At 37.8% G+C, this 26171-nt stretch overlaps 1 pseudogene; it reads right to left on the bottom strand.

Annotated features, from left to right (window-relative positions):
- Positions 1-23903: 23903 nt before the first annotated feature.
- On the bottom strand, positions 23904-25516 carry LOC110570502 (annotated as a pseudogene).
- Between the last annotated feature and the right edge of the window lie 655 nt (positions 25517-26171).

Here is a 26171-nt window from a genome sequence, read left to right as displayed (position 1 = left end):
CTGAGAGGGGGCAGCCTGTGAGGTGAAAGAACCAAAAAGGGGAGAGAAAGAAGGAACAGCGGAAGGAAGGAACAAACAGGAGGGTGTCTCAAGCCAAGTTTCACAACAGAGGTTGTGGAGTGTGTTACATGCTATTGAGGGGTTCAATAAGATGACTAAGTCGACCATTTGATTTGACAATCCAGAATTCATTGGTGTCTTTGAATGGTATGCTTTAGTGGAGTGGTGAGTGTAAAAAGATTAATGGAGTGGATTTGGAAGGGAATGAGAGGAGAGAGAGGAGATAGTCTATTTTTTTTTAAGGAGATAGTCTTTAAAAGAATACTGTGAAGAGCAAATAAATGGGAAAGTAGTTGCGTAGGGATGTTATTAATCGATAGGTGTTTAGACTGTTGCACAAATCAAGTGTCATGATGATTTATTCAGAGTGGCCAAGCCCTCTGCACTTGTTTGAAAAGCCCTCTTGCACTTGTTGCCTTATGTAAACTTGAAGTCCCCAAGAAGTACACAATTTTGCAAAATAGGTATTTTCCAATGAGCTACTACTGGTCAGGGCATAGCAGAAGTATCTAGAGTTGTGACTTCATTGAGACTTCCATAGTCCTAACAATGGAGCTTCCCATTTCTCTCACATAGTGAGACTGTGTCTCACAGGGACTTGGAGGGAGGGCATAATGGACTTTTACCAGAACTTATTGTGCATCTACTAATAGAGAGCCTTTGTTCCCAATAATGCAAACACTTAGCAAGGACACAAGCTCACAGTAACTCAAAAGCCTTCCATATTGTAGTCACACTTATACTATGGAGAAGTTCATTTGCCTCCATGTATGAAAATACTGCTTGTATATATTTATTCAGGATCCTTTGTAGGTTAGTATGCAGAACAGGAACCCATTCCTTATGGAGTAATCATGTAGGGAATTCTAGTGACAGAGTTCTTTTGTAAATGTGGAGAATGGTAGGCAGTGAAATTTGTGACAGCTTAGATCCAAAGTTCCTTCCCCCTTCTAGACACCGACCAAGCAACAAGCAGGCAGGAGGACAGCCTGTGTATTATTTTCCTAGCCCTGCTGTAACAGCATACCCGCAGTACAACAAATTTACTGATTCACAGTTCTGGGGACTAGGAGTTTAGAATCAAGGTGTTAGTAAGGTCATGCTCCCTCTGAAAACTGTAGGGCAGTCCTTTTCCTAGTTTCTGGTGGTTTGCTGGCAATCTTTGGCATTCCTTGGCTTGCATTTGCATAACTCCAATCTCTGCTTTGTTATGACATTCTTCCTGTGTGCCTCTGACTTTTCATGACTGTTTATAAGGACACCAGTCATGTTGGATTAGGGGCCCACCCTACTCTAGTATAACTCAGCGTTAAGTAATTCCATCTGCAGTGACCCTATTTCTAAGGTCACATTCTGAGCTACCTGGAGTTAGGATCTCAACATATCTTTTTGAGGGGGGCGTTGCAGAAGGGGACAGGCACAATTTGACCTGTAAAACTGGATTATAGATCAAAATCCACAAATGACAAAAGATGTATTGAAAACAAGTGCGAATGGAGACTATTGGAGTAGTTGGGGAGGAGGGACAGATAGCAGCTTTTAGAAAGAGCCAGCAGGGATATACGGTGTGAAGTATTTGGCATTGCACCGATACAAACATACTAAAGAAAAAAATGCGAGTAGAGCAATAAACCTTGGCATCAGACAAAAAAAAAAAGTAATCAGAAAAAACTGTGCAGAAGATGAAAATTATAACCAAATTCCGGTACCACCCATAGATCTAGACAAAAGGAGCCCCTGTTCTGGGTCCCACACTTTAGAGGGACCCACATATCACAGGCACACAAATATATTAACACATAGGCAGCACTGTCACTTTGACTCCGATGCTCAGTACCAGCACAGTGCAATTAGGAATTCTAAACTTCTGCTCTTGTGAATAACCACATTCAGACCCTAGGGAAATGCTTCTCCATATCCTCTGCCTAGTATCTTCAAAAGACAACTGTGTTCAAATACCATGCAGGTTTGTGGGTTGTGCTGCTACTTACATTGCTTCATAGAATAGAGCAAGGAGGATTTGAGTGTCCGAAGTTTGGGGACACAGAAAAGACTAATTGTCAAGTTCTTCCTTAGCACAAATGCAAAAGATACCTGCATAACAAAGCAATTTCCCACTAAGTGCCAAGCATTGAATTTCTTCTCCTTATGTTCAAAGTGTACCAAAGTGTATACACCTCCGTACAAATTTGGTGTACTTTGAATAAGATTATGTTTAAATTTGTAGTCTTGAAGATTGTTACTGTCAATGGAATGCAAATTCTGTGAAAATAGGATAACATTATTAATGATTGTGCCGAAATAAAGGCAAAAAATAAAATTCATGGGATAAGTAATATAACTTATGAAATAATGTGCTTATTTTATGCTGTATGCAAGCATTGCTGGTCCCTCAAGAGAACACCTAGACATGTACAGTAATAATTAAATTTAGTTGTCTAATATTTACTGAGTTTCAATCATAAAAACCATAGCTTTACACATCTTTCGTTGTTTTGAAGGTATATTTGTCGAGGTAGAATGGCTGAATATATTTTATTTCATCGTTTTAAAGTTTAATAACTTTTAAATTTAGGCATGGTTAGGGGCTCCTGTTTATATTCTTCCCCAGATCCTGCAAATGAAAGGAGTCAACCAGTCAAACATTTGCCATGCATCAGAAGTTGCAGACAATGAGGCAATTACTGCTATGGTAGAAGAAAACAGCGTCAAATACAAAAATATAGATAGCTGGGGGGCGCCTGGGTGGCTCAGTCGTTAAGCGTCTGCCTTCGGCTCAGGTCATGATCCCAGGGTCCTGGGATGGAGCCCCGCATCGGGCTCCCTGCTCCGTGGGAAGCCTGCCTCTCCCTCTCCCCTCCCCCTGCTTGTGTCTCTCTCTGTCAAATAAATAAATAACATCTTTAAAATATATATATAGATAGATAGCTGGATAATAGAAGATGAAATATGAAATGAAGGACTGAGGAAAGGAAAAAAGAAAAACCATCATAGAAATGAAAATAAAATTGAAAAGGAGCACAATAAGATAAGTGGTTTTTTTAAAGGTTTAAAAATTATTGCTATTTTTAAATTATGGGAATAGGAGGAGGGCAGGCAAAAAAAAAAAAAAGCCTAACATAATTGAAGTTCTAAATAGAAAATCAGCATCATTTTCTGAGGTGAAGACTCAAATCTCTACATTGAAAAGGCACACTGTGTACTAGGTTACTACAAAGAGAGTTCTGTTTCCATTGACGGCAGAATGAATGGCTTAGGCCTACTTTCTCACCTAAAACAGCTGGGAAAGCTGGAGAAGTTATGTATCTGTTTGAAAGCATCAAAAGCACGCATACATGAAGAATCGCAGGGTTGAAATCTAGGAAAGGAGATAAAAGTCAGGCATGTGAGATTCTGAAAAATAGTCTAAAATTTCAATTCTGAAAGTAGAGGCTAAGAGGTCTAGAAGCTAAACACAGTGCACCTGGGTGGCTCAATTGGTTAAGCGACTGCTTTTGGCTCAGGTTGTGATCCCAGGGTCCTGGAATCAAGTCCCACGTCAGGCTCCCCTGCTCTGCGGGGAGCCTGCTTCTCCCTCTGCCTCTGCCTGCCACTCCTCCTGCTTGTACGCTCTCTCTCTCTCTCTCTGTCAAATAAATAAATAAAATCTTTAAAAAAAAAGCTAAACACAATCTTTAATATGCATGGGGCTAAAGGGACACAAATTAGAGTTGAGGGCTGCAAGGAAAAAGTATACACATCAGGTTTTCATTTGGGACCCCAGAGAGCTCATCCAGCTTCAAAATCCTCTTAATCCCTGTTTGGATTAAAGGTACTGCAAGTGAGTCTACCTGCCTGGCAGAAGCAGAAGTGAGTTACCTGGAGGAAGATTAACATCATCCAGAGTTTCAAACTATCTACAGTCCTTCAAGTGCAGTTCTGTCACTCAATCAAAAATAACCTGATTTACCTACTAGAAGACAAGATAATGGACAAAACTTAAGAGAAATGACAGGTAATGGAAACAGACCTATAAGAGATCGAATGATCTAAGCCAGGGGCCAGCAATATATGGCCCACTAGGTCAAATCCTGCCCTCTGCCTGTTTTTGTAGATAAAGGTTTATTGGAACAGACCTACACTTATTCATATATGTATGTTTGTGGCTGCTTTTGTACTCTAACAACATAGTGAGAGCTACTCTATGGCTCACAAAGCCTAAAGTATTTACCAAAAATATTTACAGAAGTTTGCTAGCCACCAATCTAAGCTACTTTGATAAGATACCAAAACCAACAGGAAATTTAAAAGAAATAGAAGGCAATTATAGAGATAAAGGCAGAACTTAGTAAATACTAAACAGAGAATCAACATAGTCAACAATTGGTACTTTGAAAAGGTAATTAAAAAGTTAGGCCCCTAATGAGACTGATAGAGATTGAGAAAGAGAAGGTAAAACTAACCAGCATCAGGAATGAAAAGGGGAAAATTAGTTCAAATTTCGACAGGCAAAAACCAACTTATCAAAACTGAAATGAGAAAAGTGAGTAGTCCTTTGTCTATTAAAGAAACTGAGGGGCACCTGTGTGGCTCAGTCGATTAAGGGTCCGACTTTTGATTTTAGCTCAGGTCATGATCTTGGGGTTGTGAGATTGAGCCCCGCATTGGGCTCCAGGCTCCGCGCAGAGTGTGTTTGTCCCTCTCCCTCTGCTCCTCCCCACCTCGTGCTCTCTCTCAAATAAATAAAATCTTTTAAGAAAAAAAGAAACTGAATTTCGTAATTCCCACAAAGAAACCACCAGATGAATTCTTTCAAACATTTAAGGAAGAAATAACACCAATTACATAAAACCATCCAGAGAATAGAAAAGGGTGTCCTGGTCTCACCTGAGCAGGGTGAAGAGGGAGTCCAGGGTAGCTGGTCTAGTGTGTGGTGTAGAGCCAAGCAGGGTGATGAGGCTGCCCACATGGGGGCAGCCTTACATAGACCGTTGGAGCCCAGATGGCATTAGCAGGGTGTCTATATGGAAGGAGTAGCCTGGGTGGGGTGTGTGTATGTGGTACAGGGAGGTAGTCAAGTGAGGTTAGAGTCCACAGTGCCCACATTGTGGAATGGCCTTTTAGAGTATTACAGCCCAAAGTAAATGAGGAAGTTTCATGATGGGCTGCACCTTGGCATGGAGAGTCAGATCCTGAGTAAGGTGAAGAATGCCTGTTGTGGGTTGCCACAGCCTGTACGGTTAGGAGGGCATCCATGTATGGAAGTAACCCAACAGGGGGAGTCAGAGGCTAAGCAGGTATGAGGAGGGCATCCATACAGGAGTGTGGCCTGGTGTAGAGTGGTAGAACCCAAGCAGGGAGAGGAGATAGTCATGTGTATAAGAGGGTAGCAATGGAGATGGGAGATTGGTTACATATGAGGGAACTGAGTAGAAAGGAAAAGGGAGATAGAAGACAGGTTTCTCACTTTCTGAGAAAGGAATTAAAAATATAGAAAGAATGAAAAATAGAATGAACCCTGTGGGTTTTTTTTTTTATTGGAGTTTTATGTAAATATATTTCCTATATCTATCCACTCAGAGGGCCTGGGAACAGTGACACTTTAATATCAACGAGGATATCTAGTATCTAGATCTTGACTTCTAAATGTTATATCCACTAAAAGGCATTAGGGCTGCTTAGAGAAATGGCTGATTTTGATGCTGTCACAGGCAAAGTGAATAGTAACAGAGTAGGGGTGCCTGGGTAGCTCAGTTGGTTAAGTGGCCGACTTTTGGTTTCAGTTCAGGTCATGATCTCAGGGTCGTGAGATTGAGTCCCACGTAGGGCTCGGAGCTGAGTGTGGAACCTGTTTAAGATTCTCTCTCTCTCTCCCTCTGCTCCTCCCCACCCCTGATTGCATGCACACACACTCTCTCTCTCAAAAAAAAAATAATAATGACAGAACATCTTGTTTCAGAAAGCAAGTAAGTTCTCAGAAAATGGAAACATATCAAAATGACCCAGAAGCCAGTAAGAATGGGTGCTCACCTGGCCAAATTGGGAACAATTTGGCAACAAAAAAAGTGATAGTACAGACACATAGACCAATGAAACAGAATAGAGAGTTCAGAAATAAACCCTCACATATATGGTCAAATGATTTTTGACAGGGTGCCTAGACCACAATGAGGAAAGGACAGTTTATTCAACAAATGGTATTGGGAAAGCTGAATATCTACATGCAAAAGAATGAAGTCGGACCCTTACCTTACCCCATATACAAAATTTAACTCAAAATGGATTAAACACCTAAAGTTAAGGCCTAAAACTATAAAATTCCTAGATGAAAACTTAGGAGAAAAATTTGATGGCATTGGATTTGGAATGATTTCTTGGATATGACACAGAAAGCACAGCCAACAAAAGCAAAAATATATTAATGGGACAACATCGAACCTAAAAACTTTGGCACATTAAAGAAAACAGTAGAGTAAAAGGGCAACCTATAGAATAGGAGACAATTGCAAATCATGTGTGATAAAGGGTTAATATCCAGAATAAATAATTCTAACAACAAAAGAGCAATTAACCTGATTAAAGCATGTGCAAGGGACCTCAATAGACATTTCTCCAAAGCAGATATGCACATGGCCAATTAGTATATGAAAAGATGCTCAACATCACCAATCATTAGAGAAATGCAAATCAAAATAACAATGGGATATCACTTCATACACATTAGGATGGCCACTATCAAAAAATACAAAATACGAATGTTGATGAAGATGTAGAGAAATTGGAACCCTTGAGCACTGCTGGTGGGAATGTAAAATGGTGCAGCCACTATGGAAGTTCCTCAAAACACTGAAGATAAAAATACCATATGATCCGGCAATCCCACTTCTGAATATATAATTAAAAGAATTGAAAGAAGGATTTTAAAGAAATACTTGCACACCCTTGTTTATTGCAGCAGTATTCACAATATCAAAGAGGTGGAGGCAGCCAAACGTCCATCAACAGGTGAATGAAGTGTGGTGTAGATACACAGTGGAATATTGTTCAGATTTTAAAAAGAAGGAAATCCTGTCACATGCTACAACATGGATGAACCTGGAGGACGTTATACTGCATGAAATCAGTCAGTCACCAAAGGGCAAATACTGTATGATTCCACTTACATGAGATATCTAGAGTAATCCCCAGTCACAATCATGATTCCAAATTTCCAGTTAGAATTGTGGAAACAGTAGAATTGTGGTTGCCAGGGCTTGGAAGAGAGAGAAATGGAGAGTTGTTTTTCTGTGTGTATAGACTTTCAGTTTTTCAGTTTTGCAAGATGAGAAAATTCTAGAGGGGCACCTGATTGGCTTAGTCAGTAGAGCATGTGAGCCTTGATCTCAGGGTCATGAGTTTAAGCCCACATTGGGTGTGGAGCCTACTTTTAAAAAAAGGAAAGAATTCTAGAGATCTGTTACACAACAGTGTAAATATAGTTTACTGAGCTGTACACTCAGTTATTATACTATGTATTGTACAATTTTTTAAATGCAAAAAATGTGATAAAAGATTTTACCACATTGTAAAAATAAGAAGAATGAGCCTATACAGATACAAACAAATAAGTTGAAGGGTGATTTGATAAAGAATGGGACATTTGCATCATTTCAAAAATCTCCCCACAAATTACTTACTAATTATAAAAGTCAATGTGTGATTGTAAACTGAATTATTTTGCTCTAAAGGACATTATTGGGATAATTAGTGAAACTTGAATGGGGGCTGAGGATCAGATTAACATATTAGTGTTAATTTTCTGATTTTGGTTGTGGTGATGTAGGAGAATGTCCTTGTTTGTAAGAATACACCGAAAGTGATGGACATTAGCTCAGCAATTTATTCTCAAATGATTCAGGGAAACAGTTTTTATAATATTCTTTCAACTGTCCTATAATCTTATAATTATTTAAAAGGAATTTAATGGTGTATTAGAGCTTTATCAGCTTTTAGGAAAAAAACATGTTGCATCTTCTTTATGATTCGGTTTCTCTTCAAATCTTTGAAAATATATTTTGGAGTCCTTAAAATGTTTTGGAGCCCATGTTGCAAAGTTTGAACAGCTTCATCATGGGCAGATCATCTAGTCGGCAGGTATCTTTAAAATACTTCATCTGTGAGATGAATCTGAAAAGAATACAAATAATAGTTGTGAAATGTTGAATTTCTTTTTTTTTTTAAAGATTTTATTTATTTATTTGACAGAGAAAGACACAGCGAGAGAGGGAACACAAACGGGGAGTGGGAGAGGGAGAAGCAGACTCCCTGCTGAGCAGGGAGCCCGATGCGGGACTCGATCCCGGGACTCCAGGATCATGACCTGAGCCGAAGGCAGTCGCTTAACCAACTGAGCCACCCAGGTGCCCCTGAAATGTTGAATTTCAAGTCAACAAATCCTAGTAGCGAAGAAGCCATATTTTCTCCAATGAGATTTTAAAAAATAGCTAGACAGAGCACATATTGTGTGCTTATTCATGTTTTTAAAGGACACTTTGTTCACACCTGTCATCACAACTGTTGTTACACAACTGATCACAAATGTCATTCAACAGTAGGTTCATATCATCCAGATCTTGCTTCACTTTGTTGAATAAAGCCACAGCTAGATAGTTAAAAATTATGCCTAGGATTTTTTATCATAACTATATTACATAATAGTCAGCAGTTGAACAGGGTTGTCATATCTGAAAATCTCCAATAATTGCTATTAATTCCTGCTAATTTGTTTATTTTTAACCACCTAATTTTATACCTACTTTGCCATTTTAAAATTAACTCTTAGTCAAGTTTTTTAGATAAATGCTAAATTTGCTTTTCTCATTTTAATATTTTCTCAAATGCTCATAGGTTAAAAGCAGCAATTATTTTGGTGACTTTCATGAAATTTAAGAATGCCACTGTTCATTATGAACTCTGAAGGAAAATTCTCTATTTTTCTTTTAAAATCTTAATAGTCACAACTATTAGCACTTCAGAATAATGCTTAATGTTCTTTCTTGTCTGTGTTATAAGGCTATTTTGTAGTAATGTACTAATGTTAACGTTAACATCTTACATAACCCCAGTTTGTTTGTCAAAACTAAGATATTAGCATTAGGGAAACCGGGTGATGGACTTCTCTCTTCTATCATTGCAGCTTTTCTGTAAATATAAAAAGTGTTTTAAGGGCACAAAGGCAATGTATAGAAAGGATAGCTTTTTAACAAATGGTGTGTTGGGACAATTAGACATCCATGTGCAAAAAAAATTAACTTGAACTCATATATCACACCACATAACTAAAAAGAGTTCAAAAGGGATCACAGACCTAAATGAAAAACCTAAAACCATAAAAGTTTTAGAAAAAAAAAAATAGGAGACAACTTTTGTGACCTGGGTGTTAGGCAAAGATTTCTTAGAGCACAATCAAGAAAAGGACAGATAGACAAATGGAACTTAAACATAGTTTAAATACTTATGATGCTTTTTAAAAGACACTGCTATGATAATAAAAGATAATGAAAAGACTGGGAGAAAATCTTTACAAAGCATATACATGCTGAAGGGACACAAGGACTGTTTTGGAGGTGAAGAATATGTTCACTCTCAACTGTAGTGATGGCCTCATGGGTGTATGCATATGTAAAAACTTACCAAATTGTGTAATTTGTTATCTTTATTTTTTTTCTTGTTAATTTTTTTCTTTATTCAGGACAAGAAGGAACCATTAATGTTTAATTTTTGAGAATTCCAGATGTATTGCATTTCTAATCAATAATCACTTCTCAATTGGTATCAGGTGAGGTACCATGTGGGGCTTGTTCCTACTTTATCAGAATTAGCAACTAAGGATCAATTGAGAACGACAGGGGCTGAGCATCTACATTCTTAGTTTCAGAGAACCATCAGGTATCAGGACCAGCTACTCCCTTGAGCACTATACACCATTTTTTTTCAAAAAAATTTTAAATTTTATTTTATTATGTTAATCACCATACATTATATCATTAGTTTTTAATGTAGTGTTCCATGATTCATTGTTTGCGCATAACACCCAGTGCTCCATTCAATACGTGCCCTCTTTAATACCCATCACCAGGCTGACCCATCCCCCCTCCACCCTCCCCTCTAGAACCCTCAGTTTGTTTCTCAGGGTCCATAGTCTCTCATGGTTCGTCTCCCTCTCCGATTTCCCTACCTTCATTTTTCCCTTCCTGCTATCTTCTTCTTTTTTAAACATATAATGTATTATTTGTTAAAGATTTTATTTATTTGAGAGAGTGAGCACGAGCAGGTGGGAGGGGCGGAGGGAAAGGGAGAAGCAGACTCCCCGCCAAGCAAAAAGCCCAACACGGGACCAGATCCCAGGACCCTGATATCATGACCCAAGCCGAAGGCAGACGCCCAATCAACTGAGGCACCCAGGCGCCCGAAAGAGAGTCTTGTCAACAAATGGTACTGGAGTAACAGGATATCTCTATGGAAAAAAAGTGAACCTCTACTCTCATACCATACATAAATACTGACTCAAAGTACATTCTAAACCTAGATATAAAAGCTAAAATTATAAAACTTCTAGGAGAAAACATAGAAGAAAATATCTTCAACTTTAGTATAAGCATAGATTTCTTAAATAGGACACAGAAAACACATTAAAAATTGATAAATTTTACTTCATAAAAATTAAGAACATTTGCTCTTTGAAAGACACTGTTTTAAAAACAAGGCAAGTTACAGGCTGGGTGAAAGATTCACAATACATACATTTGGCGAAGGGGTATTATCAAGAATTCTTTAAAAACTAATCAAAAGCAGGCAAAAGATTTGAACTTGCACTTCTCAAAAGAAGATATATGAATGACAATACCTGAAAAGATGTCTTATCATTAAGGAAATACAAATTAAAACCACAATGTGATACTATAATATAGACACTAAAAAGGCTAAAATTGTGAAGTCTGACAATACGAAATGTTACAGAGTTGGGACTGCTGTTGGGTGTGTAAAATGAGACAACCACTTTGGAAAACAGTTTAGCTCTCTATTATAAACATACACCAGTGAACCAACAGTTCTCCTCCTAGAGGAATGAAAATAATATCCACACAAACACTTGAACACAAATTTTTGTAGCAGATATATTCATAATAACTAAAAAAAAAATGGAAACTATTCAAGTGTTCATCAAAAGTTGAATGGATAAATTATGGTATATCCATTCAATAAATTACTACTTAGCAATAAAAAGCAATGAACTACTAATACATTCATCAACATGGACAAATCACAGAAGCATGTTGACATAAGGTAAAGAATCCAGATATAAGAGTATCTGTAGTATGACTGCACTTCTAGGAAATTCTAGAAAAGAAAAAACTATCCATAGTGACGAAGAGCAGGTCAGTGGGTACCTGGGGCCAGGGTCAGAAGGTATTGACTAGAAGGGGTAGAGAGAACTCTTTTGGATGATGAAAATGTTTTCTATTTTCATTGTAGTGATGATTAATCAGGTGTTTACATTTGCCAATACTCATCAAACTGCATTTAAGATGAGTAAATTTTATTGAATGCAAACTATGTCTTAATATAATTTAGAAAAAAGAATAGTAGAAAAAACCTTTACTTTCTCAGGTTTCTTTCTCTCTTCAATTCACTTCAGCCTGGCTTAAATCACCATTACTCCCTAAAAATTAATCCAACAAAAGATCACCAATTGCTTCCCAATTGCAAATTCAATTTCTTGCCTTCCATGACACCACATTATTCTCACTTACGTATTTTTCTGCTCAGTCTTTCTCAATCTCTCTTGAGAGTTCTTGATAATAATCTGACTGGCTATAAATTCATGCTTGCCTTAGTTACCAAAGTCTATAAATTGCCCTCCCATGACTACATCCCAGCCCTACCTCTTTTCCAAATCATCCTTCACACTTCAGCCAAGGAAGCACCATACCTGACATGTAGTAAACCCACACAAAAGTTCTTGAGTGAATGAATCATGTAACTTGCTCTTCCATGGTTACTCATGACAGTAAGGATAATAATAACCTTCAGGGGATACTGGACAATGAGTGAAAATTATGAACTCTCTCCCTAGAAAAATGTACATTATGCACATATAATATTTTGCATATAATTTCAAAGTGGTTCATGAAACTCCTGAAGCTCATATAAAATTAAGAACATTATAGGATAAAATGGAAAATCCTTAGCCTGACCCTTCATCATCTGACCCTCCTATATTTCAGTTTCTTTCTCTAGCTGTGCCCCCCTTTGTATCCTATATTCTAGCCATGTAAACTACTGGCATTTCACTAAATGAATTTAACTGTTTAAAGTCTTCGTGTATTTACATTGTGCTGCTTCCTTTGCCTGGAATAAAGCAAGATGTTGTTACAAATATTTTGACATTCCTGTGCCACAATATTAAAACCTTAGTTTCTATTACCAAACATTTAATATAACAGATATCTGTGATATGAGCTATTTTGGGGATGGTAGTGGCCAAAGATGGTGTGAGGATCAATACCAATGTGAGGCTCAAAAATGGAATTAGAAGGGCTTTTTTTGTATATTACTTTAAAATAAAAAAAAGATGTGATGAAATGATTTATGAAAGTGATATGAAAATGTTTAGGCAAATGTATCTAAACTTTTACAGGTGCAACAACTACAGAGTTTGACACCAGGGCTAGAAATCACTTTTTAAAAAATTTTTAAATGACGAATGATATTGGCAGCATTAGGTACATTTCTGACAGGAAAGAGCTTCTATTTTGACATGCATTTGACTAATCTTCTGGTTACCATTGTATTCTGACAACTGGAAAAAATTTTCCCAGATGGTCTTGTGACTATGTATTTCAGATCTTGTTTCTCACACCCATATACTTCTGGTGCCAAGTGTGGTAGGACATGTTTTGTTTTGTTTTGTTTTTTAAGATTTTATTTATTTATTTGACAGAGAGACAGTGAAAGAGGGAACACAAGCAGGGGGAGTGGGAGAGGCAGAAGCAGGCTTCCTGCTGAGCAGGGAGCCCGATGCGGGGCTTGATCCCAGGACCCTGGGATCATGACCTGAGCTGAAGGCAGACGCTTAACGACTGAGCCACCCAGGTGCCCTGAAGGACATGTTCATTGTACAATATAACTTCCATCCCTGCACCTTTTTACTGCAGTGCCAGATGCATTGGATGCAGGTGGATAATAAGAGTATCTCTGGAAGTCATTTCAAACACCAGATCAACTAGCAATAATTTAACTGCAGGAAGTGATGGCTATCTACATAACCCAAATACAAGTATCTCTTGAGTCTATTTTCCCTTAACAACATTCCCAAATGTTTACAGCCAGATTCCCGCTTCTCCCTCCCCCACACATCACATAAAAGGGGAAGTGAATGGAGGGGAATTTGGAGTGGAAAGAACCAACAGGATTAACTGTTTGAAGTGAACATATCTCATTTTTGCAAATTTTACAAAAACATATGACATGTAAACACGTTATTAGGGTCCCTCCTAGGGCCTTACGAAGGGCCCAGGTAAATGAGGGGTCCCAAAGCTTAAACTTCATTAACTTTTAATAAATCTGCCTATTAATACTGTACATGGTACAAAAGTCAAAAGGTGCAAGAGGATAATACAAAGTTCCTTCCAAACGTGTCCCTTAGCTACAAGTTCTCTATTGGAGGCAAAAAATATTCAGTTTCCTGAGTCCTCCCTGAAATACTATGCTTGGATAAGCATTTTGTACTGAACATTTGGTCACCTCCCCCTCATCCTTTCTTACACAAATATTAACCTGCTACACAATGTTTTGCACCTTGCTTTTTTTTTTTAAGACAGTTTTATTGGCTACAGTTCACATACCATACAATTTACTCATTTAAAGTGTATGGTTCAGTGTTTTTTAGTATATTCACAGATAGGTATACCCATCACCAAAGTTGATTTCAGGACATTTTCATCACCTCAAAAAGAAACCAGATACCCTTTAGCTATCACCCACCTATCTGTTAACGTCTCTCCCTGCCTATTCCTACACAACCACTAATTTACTTTCTATCTCTCAATATCTTTCTCTGGTCTGGACATTTTATATGAATGGGATCATATAATATGCAGTTCTGTGACTTGCTTCTTTCACTTAGCATGATGTTTTCAAGGTTTACTCTTGTATCAGTACTTACACTAATCAGCACCTGTATCAGAATTTAGTAATTTGTGTCTTCTTGCTCTCGGTTAGTCTAGTAGAGATTTATCAATTTTATTGATCTATTGCATTCTTGTTTTCAATTTATTGATTTCTGCTCTAATTTATATATTTTTCCCTCTGCTTACTTTAGGCTTAAATTGTTCTTTCTCTAGTTTCCTAAAGTGGGAGTTTAGATGTTTTATTTTAGATTTTCCCTACTAATATATGCACTTAATGCCATAAATTTTTCTCTAAGCACTGTTTTCACTACATTCATATATTTTGATAATCTGTATTTTTTCTTTTTTTAAAAAATTTTTTAAAAGATTTTATTTATTTATCAGAGAGAGAGAGCACAAGCAGGGGGAGCGTCAGGCAGAGAGAGAAGCAGGTTTCCCGCCGAGCAAGGAGCCTGATGTGGGGCTCGATCCCAGAACCCTGGGAGCATGACCTGAGCCGAAGGCAGACACTTAACTGACTGAGCTACCCAGGTGTCCCTGTATTTTTTATTTTCATTTAGTTCAAAATGTTTTTAAATTTCTCTTGAGACTTCTTTTCTGACTCAAGTATTATTTAGAAGTGTGGTGTTTCACATTCATTTTTGAAAGATATATTTCTGTGTGTAGAATACTAGATTGACAATTTTTGCCTTTTAGTAGTTTAAATATGTTGCTCCAATGTCTTCATTGTTTGTATTGTTTCTGACAAGAATTCTGATGTCATCTTTTGTCCCTCCATATGTAACAAGTCTTTCTCTTTGGCTTCCTAAAAAAAAATAAATAACAGCTTTACTGAGACACAATTAATATTCCATATAACACACTGATTTAAAATGCATCAATTGGGGCGCCTGGGTGGCTCAGTTGGTTAAGCATCTGCCTTCGGCTCAGGTCATGATCTCAGAGTCCTGGGATCGAGTCCCCGCATCAGGCTCCTTGCTCAGCGGGGAACCTGCTTCTCCCTCTCTCTCTGCCTGCCACTTCCTCTGCTTCTCTCTCTCTCTCTGTGTCAAATAAATAAATAAAATCTTTAAAATAAAATAAAATGCATCAATCGATGGGCATTTGAGTGGTTTCCACTTTTTGCCTATTATGAATAATGCTGCTATGAACATTTGTGTACAAGTGTTTGTGTGAATGTATGTTTTCATTTCTCCTGAAATGAAACCTAGGAGTTGAATTTCTGGGTCATAAGGTAACTCTATGTTTAACCTTAAGGAACTGTTAGACTATTTTCCAAAATGATTGCACCGTTTTATAGTCCTACCAGCAGTGGGTAGAGGTTCAAGTCTCTCTAGAGTATATTTGTAGTTTGAACAAACAACAAAATTGCCAAAACGATCTTACAGAGATTATAGCAATTCACTCTCCCACCAGTAATGCTCAGGAGTGTCTGTTTCTCCACACCATTGCCAATAAAGGATCTAATCAAGATTTTTTGTCTTTGACAATGTGATTAAAAGTGGTATCATTCAGTAGTTTTAATTCATGTTTCTTGTATTGAGTGTCATTAAGCATCTTTTTATAGTTTAAAAGCCATGTATATTTCATTTTTTTGACAATTGTCTGTTACTCATCTTTTATTGGGTTGTTGGTCTTTTTCTTATTGATTCATAAAAGCTCTTTATAAATTAGGAGGATAAGTGCTTTATGTGGGGCATGAACAGCTAATATTTTTCCAGTTTGTCTTTTGTCTTTGTCCATAAAGTTTTTTCCATGCAGAAAGTGTGTGTGTGATCAAATTTATCACTCTTTTCTTTTAAGGCTTTTGAGTTTCCACTCATAAATGTTTTTTATTCTTCCATAATTTATTTTAATCCTTTTTCACATTTAATATTTAAGTATTTGATCTATCCATAATTTAGTTTTATTATAAAGTGTAGAGTCTGGATCCAACTTATTTTTCCAGATGGCTCTTCAGTTGTTAAAATGCCATCTTTCCTCCCATTGATTTGAAATGTCGCCTTTACCATATACTAAATTTTCACATGGATATAGAATTTATAAACTTTCTATTATAGTTCTTTGATCTGCATGTCCATTCATATGCTGGTAACATACTGTTTTAATTATTGAAGCTTTAGAATATGTTTTACTATATGATCAAGTTAATTCCCCTTTATTATTCTTTTTTTTTAAATTTTATGGCTGTGATTACTTATTCATTGGGTTAGTTACCTATTGCTCTATAACAGATTACCCCCAAAACTAAGTGACTTAAATGGTAAACAGCTACTAATTTCACCATTTTTGTGGGTGAGGACCTTCAGAGTAGCTTAGCTGGGTTCTTCTGGTGCAAGATCTCTCATGAGGTTGTAGTCAAGATGTCAGCTGAGGCTGGAGTCATCTGAAGGCTTGATGGAGGCTGAAGGGTTTCCTTCCAAGTGGGCTTTGGCAAAAGTCTTCAATTTTTCATTACACGGACCTCTCCATAGACTTTTTGAGCATCCTCACAGTGTTGCGGTTGATTTCCTCCTGAGCAAGTGATGTAAAAAAAAGAAAGCAAGGAGGAGGCCACGTGACTTTAATGACAGCCTCAGAAACGACACACTGTCACTTTATCATAGTCACTAGAAGTAAGTCTAGCCATGCTCAAGGACAGGGGAGGTAAGCTCCACTTTTAAAGAATTTGTAGACATATTTTTAAAACCACTACTCATTTTTCTGTATGAACCTTAAAATTAGTTTATCTGCTTCCCAAAAAATAATATTACTGGATACAACAATATTATATTAATAATACAGTAATAATATTGATTAATACTAATATTTTATTAGAACTTATTTTGATTTGCAGGCGCAGAACTTACTTTCTTTTTAAAAAATAATTCTGTCACAGTTTTGCAACATCTGTGTTCTTTTTCCTGTCATAAAATAAAATAGGGATGCCTGGGTGGCTCAGTTGGTCAAGCATCTGACTTTGGCTCAGGTCATGGTCTCAGGGTCCTGGGATCGAGCCCCATGTACGACTTTGCACTCATCAGGGAGTCTGCTTCTCCCTCTGCCCTTCCCCCCAACTCGTGCTCATTATATCTCTTTCTCTCAAATAAATAAATAAAATCTTAAAAATAAATAAATAAATAAAAATTAAATAAGTAAATAAAACATGGAAACAATATTGAGGTCCAAGCAACCCGCAATACATACAGGAAAAACTTTAAAGATAAAAGCTATATTTTCATGCCTAGCTTATTGTTTTCTTTTTCCTAAAATGACAGAATGTTCAGCCCATTTATGGACACCTGGCAACCACAGAAGTATATTTCTCACTGGCCTGTTTTTTCCACACCAGTTTCTAAATTGTTAAAATAATTCTGATGAGAGATTTTCAATGAAAGGGAAGAGAAGGTAGTGGGTTTTAATTTCAGGAAAATTGAACAGATATAAAACTCCTTTTGGTATATCTTGCAAAACTATTTATCAAAATAAATTACATATATTTTATTTTATTTTATTTTTTTAAGATTTTATTTACTTATTTGAGAGAGAGAATGAGATAGAGAGAGAGCATGAGACGGGGGAGGGTCAGAGGGAGAAGCAGACTCCCTGCCGAGCAGGGAGCCCTATGCGGGACTGGATCCCGGGACTCCAGGATCATGACCTGAGCTGAAGGCAGTCGCTTAACCAACTGAGCCACCCAGGCGCCCTATTTTATTTTTTTTTTAAGATTTTTATTTATTTGTCAGAGAGAGAGAGAGAGCACAAGGAGGGGGAGCGGCAGGCAGAAGGAGAGGGAGAAGCAGGCTCCCTGCTGAGCAAGGAGCCCCGATGTGGGACTCGATCCCAGGACCCTGGGATCATGACCTGAGCTGAAGGCAGATGCTTAACCGCCTGAGCCACCCAAGCGTCCCAAATTACATATATTTTAAAGGTTTATAGCAGTTTTTAAAAAAACTTTATTTTGAGATAATTATAAATGCATAGCTGTTTGCAAAGGACCATACAGAGGAACTCTGTGTGCTCTTCCTCCAGTGTTCACACTTTGCACAACTACAGTACAACACGGAAGTCAAAGCTATTGACATTCATACACTCTGTAGAGCTTATTTAAATTTCACCAGTTATACATGTACTTGTGTTTGTGTGTGGCCCGATGCTATTTTCTCACATAGGGGCCTTGGACAGTCACCACCACAATCATGATTTTCAACTGTACCCATCACCACAAGACTCCTTCCTGTCACCGAGTTATAGCCACGCCCATCTCTTCCCTATCATCTCAAACCCTTGGCAACCACTACTCTATTCTCCATCTCTGTTATTAGGTTATTTCACCAACCTTCAATAAGTGAAATCATCCAGTATATATCCTTTTTAGATTGACTCTTTTTGTTCGGCATAATTTCCTTAAAGTTCCTTCAAACTTCTGTTGTGTGTATCAATAATTTGTTCCTTTTTTATTGCTGAGTAGTATTCCATAGTGTAGACACACCACAATTTGTTTAACCATTCACTCTATAAAAGAAATTTGGATAGTTCACAGATTTTGCTATTAAGAATGAAGTTGCTATGAACATTCATGTACAAGTTCTTATGTGGAAATAAGACATTTCTCTGGGATAAATACCCAAGAGTGGATTGCTAGATTGTATGCTAAATCCATTTTTAATTTTGATAGGAATTGCTGGGCTATATTCCAGAATGGGTGTTATATTTCACATTCCCACAAGCAATGTATGAGTGATCGAGTTTCTCTGCAACCTTTTCAGCATTTGCTGTTATTATTTTTTGAGTTGGCCATTCTTTTTTTTTTAAGTTTATTTTTTTAAAGATTTTATTTATTTATTTGAGAGACAGAGAGAGATAGCACAAGTGGGGGTAGGGGTGGGGAGCAGAGGCAGAGGCAGAGGGAGAAGCAGGCTCCCTGCTGAGCCAGGAGCCTGATGCCGGGCTCAATCGCAGGACCCTGGGATCAAGTCCCGCATAGGGCTCCTTCCTCAGCGGGGAGCCTTCTTCTCCCTCTCCCTCTCCCTGCCGCTCCCCCTGCTTGTGCTCTCTCTCTCTGACAAATAAAATCTTAAAAAAAAAAAAAGAAAAATCGTTTCATGTGTTTATTTGCCACCTGTATATTCTCTTTGGTGAAATGTCTGTGAATGTCTTTTCTGTGTCAATGTCCAGTTTTCTAATTGGATTTTTTTTTTTGATGTTGAATTTTGAAGGGTTTTTATATATTCTAGATAAAAGGCTTTTATGTGGTAGGTGATCTGCAAATATTTTCTCCCAGTCTCTCATTTGTCTTTTCATCCTTTTAATGAGATCTTTGGGAGAGGAAAAGGTTTTTATTTTGATGAGGTCCAATTTATCTATTTTTCCTCTTATGAATTATGCTTTTAGTGTCAAGTCTAAGAACTCTTTACCTAGTCATAGTTCTCAAATATTTTCTTGTATATTCTTTTCTATGAGTTTCACAGTTTTACATTTAAGTTCGTGATCCATTTTGAGTGTATTTTTGCATAAGGTGTGAGGTTTAGGTTGTGTTCTTTTTAAAATCTATTTATTTATTTACTTATTTTGTCTAATGGATGTCCAATTACTCTGGCACCATTTATTGAAAAGGCCTCCTCTGTTGAATTGCTTTTGCTCCTTTGTCAAAAATTAACTGAGTATATTTGTTTCTGTTTCTGGGTTCTCTATTCTGTTCTTGATTTAAGTGTCTATCTCTTTTTCAATACCATACCAGTCTTGGTTACGATGATCAATTTTTAACAGCTATGTTTTCAGTTGGTATCTTCTTATTGTTTTTTTTTTCTCAAAAATTTCTAAAATTACCTAATAAATAGATGCCATGAAGGTAACAAATATTCTCTGATTTCTATCATTCTTATTCTAATATCAAATTGAGTCAACTGTTATAAAAATCTTTTCATGTCATTCGTGTCTATTTGGATTTGTGGTTTATTCAGATAGTCAGGAGAGTGTTATATGTAAATGCTACAGCATGTGATCTCTTTAAAGTCTGGAATTTTTCTCAAGAGGCTATTAAATCTCATAGAATCATGAGATCAGACACATAAGTACTTAGACTAGTCTTTAATGCACTGTAAGTGCTCAGTTTAGGTCAGTTTAATTATTCTGGTTACTTTATAATAACTTATTTTTATTGTTTATAGAGGAGAGAGGACTGGAGGGGGAACAGAAGGAGCTGTCATTTCTTTTTTTTTTTTTTTAAGATTTTATTTATTTATTTGACAGAGAGAGAGTTAGCAAGAGCAGGAACACAAGCAGGGGGAGTGGGGGAGGGAGAAGCAGGCTCTCTGCTGAGCAGGGAGCCCGATGTGGGGCTCGATCCCAGGACCCTGGGATCGGGACCTGAGCCGAAGGTAGACGCTTAACCACTGAGCCACCCAGGCGCCCCTGCACCTTTTTAACTGGCTGTGATCAATTAATTGTAAACACCACTGCACTCGGACCAGCCGCCCCTGCACCTTTTTAAAAATGGGTTGTTTGTTTTCTTATTGCTGAGTTTTGAGCATTCTTTATATACTCGAGATACAAGTCCTTTATCAGTTATTTGCTTTGTAAATATTATCTCCACATCTGAGATCTGTGGCTTGTCTTTTAGTCCCCTAACATGGTCTTTTGAAGAACAGCAGTTTTAAATTTTGATGAAGTCCAATTTATCAATTTGTTCTTTTATGGATTGTGCTTTTGGTCTTGTATCTAAGGTCCAAAGATTTTCTTCTATGTTTTCTTCTAGACAGTTTTAGGTTTCACATTTAGATCTATGATCCATTTTGGGATGATTTTTATATATGGTGATATGGCACAATGTATGAACCCAAACTGATTTTCTTTTTTACATATGCACCCCCCACAAACACACACACACCCCTCACTAAGTAACCAGAGATAAAACTATAATCTCAAAAAAAAAAAAAAGATTTCTTTCTGGGTGGTCACTGCCACTAAAGACCATTTCCAGATGCATCCCCCTCTTCTCCATCAGACTATTGGAAATTAATTTGATCTATAGTTGAACTGTGTCTGGCTGTGTTATGGTTTTAGTGTGATTCAGTTCACCATTGGCTTCAAATTTATAAGAGTGGGATCAGGACTTTATTTTCAGCAGAGCCTGGGACCTGAAAGCTAACAAGATCCTAAAGAACCACCTGGGCTTCATAACCATGTCATCAGTTTTTAGAACTATAGGGTTATCTCCTTGCCAGTTATTGGGTTCCTTGGGAGGTTTCTTTGTTCTTCAGTCTATATTCCTTCTTCTGTGCTTAGAGATCTCCTTCAGTCTTGCTCCCCATCCTCTGGCATTTGGAGGGCAGCTACCCTTCTCTCCATAAAGGTCCAGAATGGCCAGGAGGGTTTCTCCCAGCCTGCCTGCTGGGTTTTCAGGCTTTGGTAGTTGGAAGTCTGGATTGCTTGTGAGAACTCCTGACCCATCTCCAGATTTTCATAGTTGGACACTGGAATACCTCTGGTGGATTTCTCGCCACCCTCCTGGGCTGTTCCTCTTGACTCCAGAAAGTGGATACTTTGAACTTGAGGGAGACTCCATACACCTTAGGAGGGGACCTCGTTCAGCTTTCCTTTTCTCGTCCCAAGTTTCTGCCTGCTGCCCCTCCCTCTTCCTTTCTCTCTCTCTCTCTCTCCCGCATCGGGCTCCCTGCTCTGTGGGAGGCCTGCTTCTCCCTCTCCCACTCCCCCTGCTTGTGTTCCCTCTCTCACTGTCTCTCTCTCTGTGTCAAACAAACAAAATCTTTAAAAAAAAAAATAATAATAAAATAAAAAGGTGCAAAAATTTCAGCAGACACTACCAAAGAAAATGTATCAAAGATGACAAATGATCACATGAAAAAATGTTCTATATCACTAGTCATTAGGGAAATGCAAATCAAAAGCAAACTGAGATACCACCATATACCTATTAGAATAGCTAAAATTAAGAAGACTGACCATACCGTGTGTTGGCAAGCATGCTGGTAGTGGGTATTTAAAGTGTTAAAACCACTTTGGAAAACTGTTTGGCAGTATCTTTTTTTTTTTTTTAATTTTATTATGTTATGTTAGTCACCATACTTGGCAGTATCTTTAAAAGTCATATAACAGGGGTGCCTGGGTGGCTCAATCGTTAAGCGTCTGCCTTCAGCTCAGGTCATGATCCCAGGGTCCTGGGATTGAGTCCCGCATCGGGCTCCCTGCTCTGCGGGAGGCCTGCTTCTCCCTCTCCCATTCCCCCTGCTTGTGTTCCTGCTCTCGCTATGTCTCTCTCTGTCAAAAAAATAAATAAAATCTTTAAAAAAAAAAAAGTCATAACATAGGGGCGCCTGGGTGGCTCAGTTGGTTAAGTGTTGGACTTTTGATTTCAGCTCAGGTCATGATCTCAGGATGCTGGGATCAAGCCCTGCATCATGCTCAGCAGGAAGTCTGTTTGAAGATTCTTTTTCTCGCCCTCTCCCTCTGCCCCTTCCCCTGCTTTCTCTCTCAAATAAAAATAAATACCTCTTAAAAAAAAAAAAAGTTAAACATACACCTATCATGTAATCCAGGCTTTCTAATCCTAGGTATTTACCCAAGAGAAATAAAATATATGTTCATACAAAGACTTAGACAAGAGTGTTCATAACAGCTTTTTTTTGTAATAACCAAAAATTGGAAACAACTCAAATGTCCATCAACAGATGAATGGAATAGCAAATTGTGATGTAGCCATACAATGGAACAGTGCTCAGCAATCAAAATAATGGACTATTTATACATGCAATGATAAGGATGAATGTCAAAATAGCTATGTTGACTTAAAGAACCTAGACAACAAAAAGGACATACTGTGTGATTCTATTCATCTAAAACTCCAGAAAATGCAAATTTATAGTGACAACAAATCAGTGGTTGCTTAGAAACAGGAAGGTGAGGGTGAGGGGAAAGAGATTACAAAGGGGCACAGAAAACTTTTGGAGATGATGGGTAGGCTCACTGCCTTTGTGGTGATTATTTCATAGGTGTATACATATGTCAAAATATCAATTTGGACATTAAATATGTGAAGTTAAGTTATGTATGTTATACCTCAAAAAAGATGTTTTAAAAAAAAAAATCAATGAGAGGACGCCCCTGGGTGGTTCAGTTGGTTGAGCATCTGGCTCTTGATTTCGGCTCAGGTCATGATGTCAGGGTGGTGTGATCAAGCCCCGTGTGGGGCTCCATGCTCAGCAGGGAGTCTGCTTCTCTCCTTCTCCCTCTCCCTCTGCCACTCCCCCAACTCACACTCTCTCTCTCTCAAATCTTAAAACAAACAGAACAAAAAAACAATGAGACACTACTTCCTACCCACCAGATAGACTACAATGAAAAGTTCTGGTAACACCAAGAGTGTGGAGAAATGGGAATATTAATCACTGCTGGTAGAAGCCTAAGTATGCACAACTATTTTGGAATCTGGCAGAATTTACTAAAGCCAAACAAACACCCATGCTAGACTCAAACAATTTCATTTCTTGGATGATACTCAAGAGAACTGAGTGCATATGCCTACCAAAAACATGTACAAGAATGTGCATAGCAACTTTATTCATATTTACAAAAAAATGAAAAAATAATCCACCAATAGTAGAATGGATAAATTGTGGTATATTTTTCCCCCACTTTCCTGAACTTAATTTAAAAAAATCAGTGATGGTAAATCTTGAGAATAATGTCAATTTTTTAGAATTCTTCCCTTGAAAATGTGACATTTGATTTCCAAACACATGCTAAAGCATACATGGTTCCCAATCGTACTAAGTAGGTGAAAAGCTGAAATCTTAAAAAGTTCATCTTCCAACTTTCCTGTCTGTGGTCTGTCTTTGGATCAGCAATAATTGCCTGAACAGCTACCATGGCTTCATGAATTTTTGTCAGTAGCTCTTCTATATGCAGCAACTGCAGTATTGGGGCAGCTTCATTAAGAAATGCATCTCCTGTGTTGAAACTAAGAATATGCTTGTCTAAAGCAACAGGAAAGCCGTCTTTTGTTTGATTTGCTTTAGCATCTGCATTTTGTGTCAGGTGCTTCTGGATCAAAATGCGAATTGCCTTAAGTGTTACCAGGTAATTATTATGAGCTGAATCTGAAGAAGGTTAGCCAAAGCCATTACACCAGTCTTGAAACTGGGATAATTTACATCCAAATTGATCAATGGCTCTGCAGTTTTAGCTGCATTGTTAGCATTTTTTGTATTATCAGTTACCAAGTCGGGGTATTTTTCAGCATTATCTCCATATTCAAGTCTAACAGCTAAACCAAGAAGCCAGTCAATTGCTTCTTGTTGATCTTGAATCTTGGTTCTGGTCCAAGATGGTGGAGGAGCAGGAGACCTTAGTTTTATCTGGTCCCAGGAATTCAGCTAGATAGCTATCAAATCATTCTGAACACTTGCAAACTCAACCAGAGATCGAAGAAAAGAATAGCTGCAACTCTACAAATAGAAAAGGGACCACTTTCTGCAAGAATAAGACAGAAAATCTCACCTTAAGAAAGAGAACAAGAGGCAGTACTGACTGCCAACGACCTAATCAGTATGGACATAAGTAGGATGTCAGAACTAGAGTTCAGAATAACGATTATAAAGAACTAGCTGGGCTTGAAAAAAGCATAGAAGACGCTAGAGAATCCCTTTCTGGAGAAATAAAAGAACTAAAATCGAATGAAGTTGAAATCAAAAAAAGCTATTAATGAGATGCAATTAAAAATGGAGGCTCTAACTGCTAGGATAAATGAGGCAGAAGAGAGAATAAGTGATATAGAAGACCAAATGATGGGGAATAAAGAAGCTGAGAAAAAGAGAGATAAACGACTACTGGACCGTGAGGGGAGAATTCGAGAGGTAAGTGATACCATAAGATGAAAAATATTAGAATAATTGGGATCCCAGAAGAAGAAGAGAGAGAGGGGCAGAAGGTATACTGGAGCAAATAATAGCAGAGAACCTCCCTAATCTGGGGAAGGAAACAGGCATCCAACTCCAGGAGGCACAGAGAACCCCCCTCAAAAAAAAAAAAAAAAGAGATCAACACCCTGACATGTAATAGTGAAACTTGCAAATCTCAGAGACAATAATCTTGAATTTTGAAAGGACAGTTAACATCTCTGAGACACTTTTCAAAGAATTTGAGCCAGTCACTGCTGTGGATGTTTCTTAAATTACCTCTGTCTTCGATCTGTAGTGTCTGATTTTCTGGTCTTCAAGCCAAACAAAGTTCCTAAATTCTGTTTCATCTTTGCAGTTGAAGCCAGCAGGGTTGTGGTAGGCAACGGCCATCAGCTTGTGTTGCGACATGGTCCCCGCGTCTCACTCTGGTGCCCCCAGCTTCCGCTGGGAAAGGAGAGGTGAAAAGGAGCTGGTGTGTGGCAAGAGGGCCAAATTTATACAAAATAATACTACACAGAGAAAATGAACTACTGCAACAAAGTGGCAACACATGAATGACTCTCAAAGGCATACTGTGAGGCGGAATGAGGTGAGCCACACATGAAGAAAACATACTCTCCGATTCCGTTTTTATGAAGCTCAGAAAAGGACAAGCTAACCGTAATACAGATCAAAATAATGGCTAACTTTGGAGAAGTGTTGATTGGTAGGAGGCATAAAGGAACCTTCTGGGTTGCTGGGTATATCCTATAAGTTGATCTCTGTGTTGGTTACACAGAAATATATAAAAATGCCTTCAGCTGTACACTTAAAATGTGTGAACTTTGCTAAATGTAAATTATATATCAGTAAAAATTAAAACAGCCCCCAAAGCAGCAGCAACAAATAAATGAACACTTAATTAAATTCCATGACTTAAAAAGGGAGAGATGGGTAAGGAGAAACAAAGATGCATGGAACATGATTTCAAGAAATTAGGCAGTAGAAACTTCATTCAGCAAGAATTTCAAATCATAAGTATATAGTTGTTCTTGCTGTATCTCAGGGATTCTTAATTGGCTCT

This window comes from Neomonachus schauinslandi, chromosome 5 (assembly GCF_002201575.2).
Source record: "Neomonachus schauinslandi chromosome 5, ASM220157v2, whole genome shotgun sequence".
Classification (NCBI taxonomy): domain Eukaryota; kingdom Metazoa; phylum Chordata; class Mammalia; order Carnivora; family Phocidae; genus Neomonachus; species Neomonachus schauinslandi.
This window is presented reverse-complemented; position numbering and strand designations above follow the sequence as displayed.